This window comes from Balaenoptera musculus, chromosome 7, assembly GCF_009873245.2.
Source record: "Balaenoptera musculus isolate JJ_BM4_2016_0621 chromosome 7, mBalMus1.pri.v3, whole genome shotgun sequence".
In the NCBI taxonomy this organism is placed as follows: Eukaryota; Metazoa; Chordata; class Mammalia; order Artiodactyla; family Balaenopteridae; genus Balaenoptera; species Balaenoptera musculus.
Genome location: NC_045791.1, coordinates 77429360 through 77441588, shown reverse-complemented (window position 1 = coordinate 77441588; position 12229 = coordinate 77429360).

Below are 12229 nucleotides of genomic sequence, written 5' to 3'. Positions count from 1 at the left end.
CAGAAGCAGAGGGAAGGCTCAAATGCAAATTAAATGTATTGTCACCTGGAAATAGTCGCTCTCGGTCACTCAGGGGCGGGCCTGGAGGTAGGCTGGAGACTACCCTGTGTGGTGGTCCGCAGGGAGCTTGTGTGGGGCGCCGGGTGCCCGAGGAGGAGCTGGGAGAGGAAACAGATTCCCTGCACACAGTCGGCCCCTATTTCCCACCGAGGTCTAGGGCTGGACCTGAGAAGAATTCAAGAACAGCAGGAAGTTGGCAAGAGAAGACAAAGTAAAAATAGCTCATTGTGTAGAGGCCTAGCCACTCAGGAACTGGGTCCTCCTCAGTGTCCTATCTCCTAGCCTGGCCTCAGGGGCTGGTGTGAAGTACACACTCAGGATTGTTTGTGCTGAGTGGGCGTGGGGAGCCGCAGAAGGCATATCTCACCACAGGGCATCAAGATTCGTAACTACCTATGAGAATGACTATTTAGGTGGTCAAGAACAACTTTTTTACAAGTGATACTGCCCATTGGTATAGCAGTGCTTTAGAGGGAAGTCCTCAGGATACGGAAAGTGGAGGGGACAAAGAGCTGGAAACAACAGTGCAGGAAGTGGGAGGATCCCACGTTAGCAGGCACTGGACCCAAGGACCTGAGAGACACCTTTCGTCCGTAATTCCCTGATGGTTAAATGACAAACTGCTTTTAATGAGGGCAACTCAGTGGTTCATTTCCATAATAGGAAAAAAAAAACAACAACAACCAACCATCAACTAGGACCTTGGATCCTCTCAGCCGAGAGAAGACACTATTGCGTGAGGCTGTTAAGAGACTGAAGGTCCCCTGCTATAGCAGAGAGAGAAAGGCAAGGCTGTGCTAGGGACCCATCTCTCGATTTCTTATTGTATAAAGACAGCCATGGTGATGGACAATTTGTGGTGTGACCACTGTGTTTCCCTAGGATGACGCTGGAAGGAGTACAGAGGAGAGACTGGTGGGGAAATCCTTGCTCCAGGATGTGACATGCCTCTGTTTCTCACAGAAGAGTTGAGAAATGTCAGGAACATTCTCCAACCCAGGGTTTGTTGAACCCTTAGTCATTTACTTACACTGTCACAATTTTTGTCCTATGCAAGTAACAGCTTTATTTGTATTTCTTTGATATTTTTCTATAAATACATCTGCATTTTTTGACCTAATACTAGAGCTTAACACCACGTGTTCAGTATATAAGCAATTATTTTTCTGGAAACAACAAAATAGCTTCAGTTTTGTGCTGTATTTTGTGGCCTGAAAGTGCATTTTTTTACTATGATATTCCTTTGAATACTTAGGTTCTTGGGGAATGACATCACTCTGAACAGAAACTGGGGAAAAGCTTTGTACAAAATTTTTTAATGTGGTTAAAAGTTGGGGAAAAAACAGATTCTTCCAATCAATGATAGTTTTGGAAGAAAGTGGTATACCCGAAACCTCTCCTCTCCCCCAACCCTAGCTGTGCAAGCTGGGAAGGAGGGGACTTTCATTCAGAAAATGAAATGCAGTAAGAATGATGTGAATTTGCTCAAAATAATAACAAGGAAAGGAAGACATTTCTTAAAGGCAAAATCACAGAAGTTAATTTGTATGTCCCTGAAGGAAAACTTGGCCAAAGTGAAATGTTGTTGTTGTTCAAGATTCTTGGTGACGATTAGGTGTCTCTACTTCATTCCCAGCAAGGTGAGTCACAGGAAGTGGAATTTACAGGTTTCTAATCCAAATGATCTTCTCCATCTGAAAGGATCTCCTTAAAGAATAAGAGAGAATTTGGCCTCACCGCCCTCCCAGGGAATGGGTTGAGTTTAGTTTATTCAAATCTGCAAACATTTATTGCTTACTTACCAAGTTTAGAGCCTGTGCTTTGTAAACCCGGTGAGCACAAAGACAGAAAGACAGAAATCCTACACTGGATGAGCTGTAATCGAGTGAAGGCAAGATAAGTAAACAGATAATGTTTATCTGTTGAAGGCAATACAGTGTGACAAGTAACCCAAGGCACTAAGAGCTGACATTTGCTGAACAATCATGATATGATGCACATTAATCCTCACAAAACCCCACTTTACATGTGGAGAAACTGAGGCAAAATATAGTCAAGTCACTTTCAAGGTCTTTTGTGAGTGGCAGAGCCAGAAATCAAACCCAGACTGGCTGGCTTCAAGTCTTGGGCATCACCGTCTGGGATTCTTCAGAGAAAGGGATTTGAAGGGTGAAGAGGACTTCACTGGGCATGTGGGGTGTAGGGGGCAGGAAGCTGAAACCTGACACTCTCATCAGAAACAGCATGTCTGAAACATCTGTGAAAAGTCTACTTACATGACGCCGGCGTGCTCCTAAGTGAGTGACAAGGCTGAGTCCCCACATTTTAGGTGATTACTTTTCATTATTCCTTTATTAAGCATCTGCTGTGTGCCAGGCACTATATTCAACACTAAGAATATAACCACGAAGAGGACACCATCCCTCTCCTAGGGCAGGAGGGTCATTATATTTGATTTGAAAATCCATTGAGTTTAGGTAAATTGTTTGGGATGGCATAAACTCTTAAACTTTTAAAAGTAAATTAGAACTGGGAAATCTGTCAAATTTGGGGTTTCTGTTCTACACCTCAGTAAAACCAACCAAACAAGCAACAACATCCAAGATCTCTCATCTTTTCCCCCCGTGGCAAAACACTTTTATTTTCCATAAATGCTTTAATCAGTTTGGAGTATCGGTTTAAACGTTTAGAGTGTACTGGAGAGCTTTAAGCATCAAACAGACTTTTAAAGTGGCTTTTCCTGTTAACATAATGTTTCTTGTAACCAGTCAGCTGGGCCAAAACTCACTGTACAAAAGTAATGCTGCCAGGTGGGGTTGTATTTTGGCAAGAACGCATCAACCTTCTGGATGGCACTGCATTTTTAGTCTGCGTTCAGTTCACATTTTTAGTGTCTTCGTCTACAACTTCCAGAATATCACTTTGCCATCTTGTAAATCGGTTTGCATTATTCGTGATAATACTTACCCTTTATTATAATTACCACAAGTCATGGGAAGGTTCAACTGTTTCATTAGTTGACTGAGAACAACAAAGTCTAAAATTTCATTGAAATCAGATGTAATGTTTGTGTTCCAAGGTCAGCTGGAAACTAATAGGAATAATTTAAGCCATAATATCCCAACTGAGGCTGAGCTACGCTAATCACTCTGCAGATCATACTGGAGTGATTCTGCAGGAAAAAAAAAAAAAATCACATCCTATTTTTCCCTTATTAAGTATACCGAAGCCCAACTTTCTAAGAGGAAAGAATTAATCTGTAGCAGGGTGGTCACAGTCTTGCCTCAGGAACTACTCACTGGGGACCCTTAGCCGCCAGGAGCCACAACCAAGTAGGTGTTGGGAAACTGGAGAGGTCGCTCCCCTTTCTCCTCCCCACCCCCCTTTTTTTCTTTTCAGTTCTCTTTTCCCTCTCCCATAACCCAAGTGTGGAGTCAGGCGATTCTAAGAATGTCTAGAACCTTCCAGAAAGTTCTCTAACCACCCCCACCCCCCCCAAAAATCTGTGAGTGGAAAGAGGCTTGGGAGTGGGGAAGGAAAGTGTGGCAGGGAGGAGCTTTACCCTCAAGACTTCCTCTTCGGGCAAAACAGCTGACTGAAAAACTTCCTCTGGCCTTTCATCTAAAAATTACCAATTCTTTACTTTTCATACTTATTTTAAATTAATTACAAAGTGAATCTAACAAGATAAGGGACTCACCTTCCTCACCATGAATGAAGGAGCCTCTTCCTCATTCAGGATTCTGCCTGGTAGCTCCCAGCTATGTCTCTTCTCTTTCACGAATAAAATCAAGCTGAAAAGACAGTGTTTCTACAAGCTGCAACCCTAAAAGAAGAAAGTCTGTTCAAGGCAGTATGTATACTGCATACATATAGTCATCATCTAGCCAGTGGTTATGGAGTTTTACCAGAGATGGATGTGAAAATAATTTTATAGGTTATTGGAAAATCTGAATCTGTTAGCCCCACAAAGTAAATGCAAGCTTATAGGACTGGAAATTCCTGGGAGAGTATATTGCTGACCCCGCCAAACACACCCCGTTCTTTCCCTTTGCTTTGAAGGAGGGAGGGTGGTTGGGAGGTTGGGGGCAGGGGGAACAAGAGGTTAAAGCATTATCTCTTTTCTTTGGGGATACGTGAAGGTCCTACACAGACCTCTGAGTAATAACTGTTTGGGGGGAGTGTTGGGGAAGGGGACACACTGTTGACACAGCGGGTGCCGGGTGCCGACCAAAGATCAAAGAGTTGCCTCTGGCTGTAAGAAACTTAGAAGCCACAGTGCTGTGGTTCTTTAACCCTCACCCTGCTATTCCAAGTAAATTCAGGCATTCACCAAGATCTCTCTCCCTCCCTTTTCCTTACTTTCTACTTCCCTCGGAATCTTAATCCCTGTGATCATTTACACTTTGCAAAATGCTTTCATATATTAGGCCTAAACACAGGAAACTGATAGTAGTCTATTTTGCCCTACAAATGGATGTTTCATCCAATACAACCTAATATATTGTCTCATTTTATTGCTTTTTGGGGACGGAGCCCATCTGTTGTGATGAGCTTCAGCCCCGAGGTCACATAACAAAGGAGGTATCCCCACCTAGAACTTGAACCTGGCTGTCTGACTCCAAATCCAGTGCTCTTACACCCTGCCTCCTGCTCTGTGGGCTGACCTTGGAAGAGAAGTGTGAGAAGGAAAGAAGGTACTGCGGGTTCGGGTTCTTTTTCACCACTCGTGATAAACTGTGGGTTTGAGCAACCTCCATAGGTCCCGGAAATCGCTCTTCTACATGATATCAAATATATGGAAATGCACCCACATCCCATATTACATAGTTTTTATACATTTTACAAAATTGATGCTCATATTCTTGTGTTTAAATTTATTTGACTCTGGATAACACACTTAATTTATAATTGACTATGATTTCTTTTCTTTTCTTTCTTTATTTATTTTTTGTCCGCTCTTCGTGGCATGCAGGATCTTAGTTTGCAGACCAGGATCAAACCTGCACACCCTGCAGTGGAAGCTCGGAGTCTTAACCACTGGACTGCCAGGGAAGTCCCACAGTTGACTATGATTTCTTGATCACTTGCAAAATGATAAAATCTAGCCCACAGATTGCTTTCAATTGTAATAGAAATTTCACGAATTTTCAATTTAACACTAAATGAATTTGACACAGTATTACATTTTGGAGACATTTAATTTAGTGTTTATTGACTTCAGTTTGCCCCTTTTGCGTTTTTGAATGAATGTTTTTTTTCTTTTTTGAAATTTCAGCTTTTAAACTGTTTTTTAAGTCCTTGGAAATCTCATAGACCCCAGGTATTATGCCTTTAATATTCAGTGTATGAAACAGCCTGGCAATATCCGCTGGCCCCAGAGAGAGCGGATGTCCATTCATTACCCATTTCGTGTGCACCCTAAGTGGAGGAAGATATGCTCTTCCCCATCAAACCTAAGGCCAATGTTTTGAAAAGTCCTTGTCACTAAAAATCCTCCCTGATCATACTAACAAATATGCTATCGTAGGGTCTGCTGATGCTACACCAATTCAAAGCCAGTTAAACCTGGAGGACCTGGAATGTTTGAGTCTTATGATTAAAGACATTTTGAGGTATCTCAGGGTAACCAGAAAGCATGTTTCCTTCAGTCCTTCTTGTCTGAGCTTCCTTTGCAGCCCTAGTGAGTAGCATATATGGAACAAAATGAGATTGTTCATGGTGAGGATTCTCCACGGCTCACGTCTATTTTAATTGAATGGGCCCTGAAGGTGTGATGATCCAGCAATAGTTTCTGGATATTGATTTTCTTTTTTAAAAACAAAAATTTCTGCTTTCAACTATTTTTATAGCCTTGGATGTTTTCTGGTGAAAGTTACCTCCGCCAATCAGTGTTTTTGCTGATGTCCCAATATAAAAGCCAAATGAAACATTTAATCAATGTACTAGTTTACAAGTGCTCTTTTCCGGAACATTATCTCACTCAAAAAATCAGGGGAAAATTCTTTAACTTCATGGGCAATATTTTATTCTGCACCTAATATTATGGGCTTTTACCCTTCTCTGTATCACTACTTCTAACATCTTAATAGCAGAGATATTTTTCTTTTCTATCAGGGGAAAAGATTTTCTCAAACATTTATCATGATGCTGATAGACTTTTCAACTACTCTGAGTGCCACACTTCATTAAGAAAACAAGTCTCAGTATTTCTGTCCTATAAAGAAGAATGATGGTGACACTTTCTTTGTCATGATTCACTCATTTAGCATGACTCATTCATGATCACTCATTTAGCAAATGTTTATTGAACATCTATACTGTGTTACGTACTAGCAAGACCCAGTATTAAAGGAGGAAAATATCCTCATTTAGAATTAATATTTTATCATTTATATCTCAAAACACATACAAACACACAATATCCAAAGTGGGTGGTGTAAAACTGCCAGTACCACCAATGTTTGTTTCCATGAGTTTAATTCAATAAATGCTATTTATGTGCAAAACCTTACATTGGGTACCATGTATGAACATTTCTTCTTTCGTTTCTTCAACAAAAATGTCCTGGGCCTCTACCATTTACCAATACTTTGCTGGTCATTGAAGTTACAGGAGTGAATAAGAAGCAGTTTCTCCTCTCAAAGTGTTTCCCCTTTATTGCGGGGGTGACACACATACAGAACTGTGTTGCAGGTGCCCCGATGGAGCCGGCTTTCAAGACAGAGGGGGAACACACACGGAGAAAGCTTCTCAGATGCGCTTTGTAACCGTTGAGACTTTACTTTGTGAGCATCTCTGGATGTTTTGTCATCCAGACCCACCAAGATGGATATGCAGGTTGTGTGCTGTTCAACCATAAGGGGCATAATTTATATCATAGATACTGCAGATGAGTATATTTTACATAAAAATTTTCTAAAAATATTAATAAAATGTTTAACAAAATCTATATAGTTCAACAGTTTTCTGACAGAGGGAAATGAAGTGTCTTGAGTGAGGGATGCTTCTAGTGTGCACAGAGATGCCATATGGACTAGGGGCTGTGAAACAGTAGGCATTCCCGAGAAGCCAAGGTGGTGAAGGGCATTCGAGGCAGAAGGATGGATTGTGTAAGGCAGGGACCAGCATGGCTCACTGGAGGGATGGTCGCTAGTTCTGTAAGACTGAATGGGAGGGAGCCTGGCTGAGGTGGTGGGAAGGAGCCTAAAGAAGTAAGTACCAGCTTGATCACATTCTCTATACCTATCCTTCTACCTAGGCCTGTTGCGAACTTTCAGCATCATCCTTTAATGTAATACAGCTTTGCCTTCTCCTGCATGTAAACCAAATACTGGTCCTTCACAGTTTAACTTACCTATTATTTTAAGCGGGGAGGTTATGACCTTATTCTAATTTCTTGAGGCATATGTAAAAGTCAGTGAGGGATTTATCATACCATTTAACTCAGTAAAGGAAACCTTTCTCCAGTTACGTATCCTTAGTGCTTTTTCCCACCTTAGGACAATCTTTCTCAAGCCACGGATCTTGTGTCTGGTGGGAATCCCCAAAAGAATCTCCAGGATTCTACAGATCTGAGAGCCATTCTTAATGCAAATCTCGTCACCGTGCAGCTTTTTGTACGCATGCTGGTCAGTATTATCTCCATCCCAGTCCCTCAGTCCATCCTTGCTTGACTAGGCTCTCTTTCCCCCTCTCTTACTAACACTGTTATCTTTTATTTCTATCGTATGACTATAGGTAAAGCTTAGCTCAGGTGAAAATGCCACTATTCCTAAACTGAGCAGAACAGTGAGATCTAATATCTTCAGTAAAAGCTTTTTGTTAGGAGCCTGCTGGTGGGCACCTTGACCAGCATGCATTCTTTTTTTGCCTTCTCCCACAGGTAAGCCAGTTGATAAAGACTTTAATTGACACCTCTGATTGTAAGCAACAGTAAAGAACCTTGCCTAGGTTAAGAAAAACAGGAATTTGTGGGAAAGATATGGAGGAGCTAAAGAAGCAAAGGTAAGACTGAAAATTCATATGGAGAATAGTTCAGGACTCAGGGCAGCCCTGGGGTTCTGGGCAGCAGGAACTAACGGACAGTCTTGGCAAGGCACTGCCACTAGCAGTGAGCACTCACCTGCCCTTGCTATGCTGGGCTGAGGATTCAAAACTCGGGAGAGCGTGTCTGATTGACCCACTTTGGGTCAGGCACTTACTCATTGGCCTGGGGAGAGGGGACATCTTAATTGCCAGAACATTAAGATGGCACTTAATGCAGCCAGGTGACTTCCCGCAAAGGAACAAAAGGGGGGTAGATGCTGATGATCAGAGAAAACGATTGTCCACTACAATGTGTTTTCTCTCTTTTCCAAATTATGAAAATCCTACCTTCCTTTCTTTGGATGTTGGTAGAGGAGTTTTAAAGTTTTAAGAGCCTCCTGGTATTTTAGGGCTAAAAATGGTGAGAAACATATATAGTGGGAAAGGTAAGTGTAACAGGCTGCTCTTTCCCCATTTCAGATTGCCTCAGTCACGTATTCTTTTCTGATTGCATTTTCTAATTATCCATCGTGTGCACTTGAAAATGTGAAAATAGAAGAAGAAAAATCTTTGGGGAGAGGAGGGTTTTTTTTTTAAGGAAATCTTTTTTTTTTTTTTTGGAAACTTGACTTAGAATAATGGGATTTCTTCAATTTGCTATATGCAAAGTAACAGAGATCTTAGTGTATCCCAGAGATGGATTAGACAGATGTAGCACTTAACTATTAACATTTGTGAGGTTCGTTCCCACCAGTGAGATTTGTGAGCGGCTTCCATGAGATGCTATACAAAATCAGTTTAGTGCTTTCCTCATTTTGTCACTGTGCCGTGAAACTGGTAAAATATAGAGGAAACAGAAAATTGGGCACATCTGTGAATTTGGTTGTGTCCTGATTATAGCAATTCAATTCCACACATGTGCATGTTTTCACAGCAGAACAGGTTTCTATTTGACTCCAAACTCCATCAATACTCAGCTGATGTTTTATAGCTCCCTTGGGTTAAGCATGCCCTCCCTTTACAGAGCCAAAACAGTAACTTAGCTATAAGATCCACTGGCACCATTTTGGTACCTATTTTCTTAAATTATGGCAAATGGGAATTTGGGGCATATATAAGTCAAACCCATCTACATATTTCTCCTATAATAATGCTTGGCATATTTATACTACCTTTTCGCAGAGAGCCCCAAACACCTACTAAACATTTATTCATTCTTACCTTAAAAAGAGTTTGGGGCTTCCCTGGTGGCGCAGTGGTTGAGAATCTGCCTGCCAATGCAGGGGACACGGGTTCGAGCCCTGGTCTGGGAAGATCCCACATGCCACGGAGCAGCTGGGCCCGTGAGCCACAACTACTGAGCCTGCGCGTCTGGAGCCTGTGCTCCGCAACAAGAGAGGCCGCGATAGTGAGAGGCCCGCGCACCGTGATGAAGAGTGGCCCCAATTGCCGCAACTAGAGAAAGCCCTCGCACAGAAACGAAGACCCAACACAGCCATAAATAAATAAATTAATTAATTAATTAAAAAAAAAAAAAGAGTTTGGTAACTCTTGTTAACTCCCATTTTACAGAAAAGTGAAAGTGGAAGTCTCGGAGCCCACGAATGAATACATAATCGTAAGTATTAATCATCTCTTTCTCCCTCCTTAAAACCAAGTGAGAAGTGCTTGGAGCTGAAATAATGTCAGGAGTGACATTGATATTTTCTGCTCTAGCCTGTATTGGAAGTTCTCACACCTGGGTGTGCACGAGGATCGCCTAGAGGTCTGGTTAAGATGCAGACTGCCTATCTCCAGCCCCAGAGATTCTGACCCTGAAAGTCTGGGGTGGGGCTCAGGCATCAGCATTTTTGACAAGCACCCTCCCACAGGTGATTCAGAGGACCAGACATCGAGAAACAGTGGTGTAGATGAAGTAATCAAATTACAAGCTCATTAATAGAGAAGCAATGTCAGAACTCTGAGCCAACTGCAAATCCCATTCTCAAGCAGGTCTCCCCTTCTTCCCCAACCACCTCCGACCTCATAAGATTATTCCATTTTTCAAAAGTATTTCTTGAAAGCAGCTGCTATTATCACTAGAGGAGTCCCCAGAAGGATAAATCATCCCGAAAGAAAGAATGATAATGTAAAAATGAAAGCTCGAATCTAGTTTTGGGATCATTTTAACGGTCAGTCAAAGGAACATGGCCTCAAATTGTCCTGCCAGGACTTGGAGGGTCTGGAACCATCTTGGTCATTCAGAAGAAGCAGAAACCATTTCCAGAAGCAGACTCCACACCTTTAAGGATTTTTCTAACATCCATTACACTGCTTCTCACGTGGCAGATGAGCCTCCTCAAACACATGTGACCTGTCCCCACAGTTCCACTAAGGACTTTTATGACCTGGTAATAATGTCAACTAACTTTTACTGTTTACTGTGTGCCAGTAACTTGGTATTCAGTATGACATTTGATCTTCATTTTACTTAATGAGGATCCTCGTTTTACATGGTGCCCATTTCACAGGTGTGGAAATTGAGATAGATTAAACAACTAGCCACATAGGCTAATAAGGCTGCTAAGTGATTAAGCCTCGATTTGAAACAAGCTTTCTTTGTCTCTGAGTCCCTGAACATAACCACTATCATGCTGCCTCTCTTGGAAGAAGGATGGTGAGTTACAAAGGCAAACTTAGTCCCCTAGAAAAATCTTTGGGATAAGAAAATAGGCTATGATAGACTTAAACCGTGCTTTCAGGTAGAGGGCAGTGGGATTCTCATTTCTCAGAATTCCAGCTATAGAATGGGGTTGCAGTACCTTACATACCATGTATTATTCTCCAGGTAATTATACTGAGTAGAATACCTTTTGACTAATTGTATACATAATCAAATATTGTACAAATCGAAAAGCTTGACTCCCTCCACCCCAGACCAAATGGAATCCTATGTACTAAACCATAGTTATGATTTTCCCCCTGGTTTTACTTGGATTTCCTTTAATAATGTTTGATTGTAATTAAAAATCAGTGTATATGTGGAATAGATGAAGAAACCAAAGTTATTCTCTTTTGTCTTTTAGAAAAGTGACAGTTATAAAAATGCTCAATATAATCAATTCACTTTTCCCCCCATTGAACTAGCATTTTATCAACCACAAATATGCTTCTCCACATAAGACAGTCACTGCAGTTCTGTGGTAAATGCAGCAGGACTGAAGTCATTGCCAAAGAAGCATCAAAGCTTTCAGAGCAGCTATTGATGTGCTCAGTTCATAACTCAAAGAAAGAGCAAAGAGAAAGAAGCCAATGGCACGAATGGCTTTGGGCTATGCTTTCAAAATAGGTTTAATATAAAGGCTAAAGCAGCAGTAAGATATTCATATATAGAACAGATATCTGCCACTTAGCAACCTGAGTGGAATAAGGTTTCAGAACCTCTCAATGTTCAGGCACTGCTGATCCTAGTAACAATAGGATTGAAAAAAATAATAGATCCTAATAGCTGATTCTGGCCTAACGGCATCTAAATGGGAAGTCCAGACATTTTAGTGATCTATTATCTTTTAATCCTATTGTTAAGAGGATTAATAGTGCTGCAACATTGATAGGTTCTGGAATCTCACTTCATCTTTCAGGCCAAAGTGACTGACAACCATCCAGAGACTCATCCAGGACAGATAGGAGAACTCTGGTCTGTTCTTGGGTAAACTTACTTTTTGGTCTGGTAAATCACAGCCCTAGGTTTGGGGGACATTAGTAGCAGTGATATTATTTGAGAAATTCTACTCTCCCCACAGCTCCTTGGAAATCTCTGATTTCACTGGTCTGCAGTCACTCTGTCCTCTTTTTCTACCTGGCCTGATGTGGCCACATTACAGTTATGTAAGAAATGTGGTTGGGATGAGTGCCTGCCACCTTATTCACAGCCTTTCATGACAGCCATCTCTTTAATGGATAAGAATCACCTCTTTATTTCGGAAGGCAGTATGCTATGAGGGGGACAGTGTAGTGCTGGGAGACATGTAAAATCTAGTCTAAGTGCTGTCATTTATTAGCTCTGTGGCATTGAGCAAGTTATTTAATCTTTCTGAGTCTCATTTTTCTCATCAGAAAGTTGAGATAAAACTCAGCTTTGTAGGGTCACCATAAGGAATAG